Below are 4,324 nucleotides of genomic sequence, written 5' to 3'. Positions count from 1 at the left end.
GCGTATGCATAAAGTTGTGCATACGCACTCCCAGAAGAGTTTTCTTAAAGTGTGTGTATGCATAGAGGTGTGCATACACACAAAAGGTAAAACTTTCCATTTTGAGTGCACGCATGGATACATGTAAACACCCTCAACAGAAGGCACTTTCCAGCGTGTGTGTGCGCACAATGTTGTGCGTACGCACAACTTGCAAATTTCGCAGGGTGTGTGTGCGCACTAGAGTGTGCGATCACTCTCAACAGTAGGCATCTCCCTGTGTGTACGTGCATACACACGTTTCCAAAAATTTACATGGTGTGCGTACGCACAAGTCAAAACATGGCCCCTACTCAGAGTACGTGCACAACAGTGTGCGTACGCACACAAACCAGAACTCACAATTTTTGCAACATTACGGAAATCAGATTTTTGACATCAACTTCCAACGATCATATCTTTTTCTACAAAATTCCAATTTCTACAAAATATATACCGTTTTAAAGCTCTTTTAATTATCTTTAATTGAATACAAAGTTCAATCAATTTCAAAAATTGTAGCTCAAGATATGATCTGTCAAAGTTCGTCAAAATCCATTTTCACCAAAAACCTTTAAACCTCAATTTTACCAAACTCTTAATCCAAAATCACTTATTCCACATTCAAAATAGTTCTAATGTACCTAAATCATATTCATATACCTTTTCATTATTCCATAACTTAGCAACACATAAAATCATCCATTCCATACACCAAATCCTACTTGTAAACTCAAATTGTCAACAATTTACATCATAAAATATCATTCCACCATCGTTTATCAACATCAACATCAACAAACCTCATCATTCATTAACAATCCTCAAAATCTTCATTATCCAATCCCACATCATACATCAACATCATCATTCACCAAAGTAATCACAATCATCAAAATTATCATACATCAACAAATTATAACAACCAATTCAATCATATCCTAAGGTCTACTAGCCTAAGTGCGTGTTTGGATTATAGTTTGTAAACGGAGGTTTGTATAAAATTAAGTTTGCAAAATTAATTTTGATTAAAAGTGAGTTGGTATTAACGTGATTTATGTTTGGTAATTCTCATTCAAAATGGATTATAGTAAACTAAATATTGTTTGGATTACATTATTTAAAATTACTTTTAGATGAAAAATTATAAAAGGGACATAAATTTAAATAATTATTTTATGTTATCTTATAATTTTATATTAGATATCTAAATAAATTTTAATTTTTTTAGTAATCTCAGTATTCTTTACTCTAATAGGATTAATAGAATCATAATACAAAGCAAAAAAAATATTCTATGAAAAAATAACAATAACAGTTAAAAAATTCATATAAACAAAAAAATAAGAATTTTATAAAAAATAATAATATGCATGGGAGAGTATTGGAGAAAAATTATTATTAAACAAATAACAAATATATGAATAATGAAGGACACAATTAGTATATAGAAATTTTCTTCAGTCCAACGTGAAAAAGTGAACGGAAAATCAAGAATTTGTAGCTTCTGATAAACGTAGGTTGAAGGGTAGAATCACTTCTGTGTTCAGATGATAAAAAGTTACCAAACATACAAATGAAGAGTTCAAGAAATTCAAATGCACTTCTCTCTTCTCCAACGCGTTTGCCAAACACACCCTAAGTGTCCAGAAATATTACGTATTACATAGAAAAAAGTGAAACCATACCTTAGCTGATTCTCAATATGCACAATACCCAAATTGAGTTCAAACCAAGCTTTCAATCACCAACAAATCACCAATCTCACCTTCAAAGCTCCAAATCAACTCCAACAATTGCAAAAACTCAACTAAAACCATACCAATGATCACAAATCAACCTAGAGTTACCAAAATCATAATTTCATAAGGCAAAGAGTTTTCTTACCTTTTTCGATAGTGTTTGAGGCATAAATCACCAATAACCCAATCTTAAATACCACCTAATCAATCAAAACACAAAAAGTCACTCAAAACATAAATTTTCAAATTTGTTAGGGCAGCAAAAAGGAGAGAAAATTTCAAAATCTTACCTACACAAGTTAAGTAGAACTAACGGGCTTGGCGAGAGCTTCGTGTAGCCGTTGACAACAGCGAATTGGAGCACCGTAGATCGAGTTATGGCAACTGAAAGTGGAGGATAAATAGTATTTTTCTCTCTTCTTCCTCTCTTCTCTTGTAGCTGCTAGGTTTAGTGAGAGTGTGAGTTATGAATTGAATGGGTTCATTTTAAGTGTATTTATATGTTGGGCTTGTCCCCAACTAGGGCCCGGTCCAACCTATTAGTGTTTTTTGTCCGTTTGGCCCAACTTTGAGTCAAACCTTTAAAATTAGCGCCCAATTTTCAACTTTAATTTATTTCCCAACTTTTCTACTGTTTTTATCATTCTCGCACAGTACCGGACAGACTTAAGTCGATAGTGCCGGTTAATTTAGGGGTACGCATTTTTACACAATTTTTCGAAGAAAATTACATTTTCCAGCTCTGAAAAATCTACTAAGTCCAAATATCATATTTATATTTTCTAATTAATATTCTAAAGTTTTGGAATCTATTTTGGGCAATTAATTTATTATTATTTTACGTTAATTAATCGGTTAATTATTTCTGGTTCTTACACTTTTGATTTTTTAAAGAAAACAGCGATACGGTTTTGAGTCAAAGACTCCTATTCTATTATTAAATATATAAAAGTCATCGCAATATTCTCATTATCAGAGTAGCGCAGTCAAAAGCGTGACATTCTAATAGTAAGAGTGTTACAAATTACATATTTATTATTATATTTTTCTGTGACTACATTTATTATTTTATTTAATATACTTAATTATTCCAATGATAATTAAAAAAATGTATAATAAGTTATACAATAATTAGAAAATATAAAATAAAATAATTTTAGATTATTTTAAATTAATTTTTTATTGTCTTACCTAAAATATTTTTGTCTTTAAAATTGATCTATACAAAATGTAAGATATCATAACCATAGTTTCTAAATTTGATTGATGACAAGTCATCTTATGCTAGCTTTTCAAGTATTTTTCACTTGTTTCATTAGATTTTATGCACTTTCTTGCATTGTAAGTAAGTGGTTTGGAGTGAAATTGCATGGTTTTGTTGAATCAATCAACCATCCTTTATTTGACACTAAATCATGAGGTTTAAGCTAAAATTAATTGGGTTTTGAACGATTTACAAACCTTGTAAATTTGGTAATACTTTGGTTGGTTGTTTTGATTACTTGTAGGTAAAGAAGAGAAAGAAACAAGGAAAGCATGGCCTAAGGAAGAAGAAAAGTATGGCCTATGGAAGAAGGAAAGCGTGGCATGTCAAGGCCAAGGAAGCAAAGCAAGGAATGCTGTGCTCTCCTTGTTAACCGAGCACCAAAGAAGCAAGGTAAAAATCACAATGCTCGGTTAACACAAATGACTTTATCGGGCTCCATTCCAATTTAATTCAAGGTGAAATTTTTGCTAGTGGAGGCTCCAAGGATCGAACCCATAAGCCAAGGGACCAAGGGAAGCGCTCCTTGCAAGGAAAATAAGCCAAAATTGGCTAAAATGGATTAATGGAGGTTCGAACCAAGGAGCTGGAGGAGCGCTACCCTTGGTTATTCCTCAAAAATTGGGGCTGAATTGCTTCCACTAAGGCTCGAAGCTAAGACCTCATTAACACAACAAGGAACGCTCAGCTCTCACCATTCGCCGAGCATTGTTGAGGCAGCACCAAGGAGCTAGGCGAGCGCAACAATTTGACACGGCCAGGAAGCAGCACCAAGGCTTGGATGCTGCGCTCTCCCCACTCACCCAGCGCTACCCTGACACGGACAAGGATGCTTGTGGCGCAAAAATTGGAAGGCCAGCAAAAGGGAATGCTGTGCTCACTCCACCAACGGAGCACTCTACTGGGAGTGTGACCTATGGCCAAAATTCAACCAAAATTCCAATTAAATTCAAATCTTCATAAAATTAAAAAGCCCACTCCAAATTCTAAAATCCAAAAATAAGAAGTGTATAAATAGAAGTTAATTTGATTTAGAGAGGACCCTTTTTCATTTTTTAGCTTTTTTACCTTTTTTTACCTTTTAGGATTTTGAGACACTTTGAATTTTTATTGGAGAGCTGAATTTGTGACTTGAGCTTTGGGTTTGGGAATTGGAAGAGAGAATTGAGTTCTCTTCTTCTTTGTTCTTACTTCTACACTCTTCATTTTTTGTTTTGAATCTTAGATTGAGAATTGAAGGAATTCTGTTTCATTCTTGATCTGAGATCTCTCTTTGTTTACTTTCTGCATAATTTCAAGG

The sequence above is a fragment of the Arachis duranensis genome, chromosome 2, assembly GCF_000817695.3.
Source record: "Arachis duranensis cultivar V14167 chromosome 2, aradu.V14167.gnm2.J7QH, whole genome shotgun sequence".
Lineage (NCBI taxonomy): Eukaryota > Viridiplantae > Streptophyta > Magnoliopsida > Fabales > Fabaceae > Arachis > Arachis duranensis.
This window is presented reverse-complemented; position numbering follows the sequence as displayed.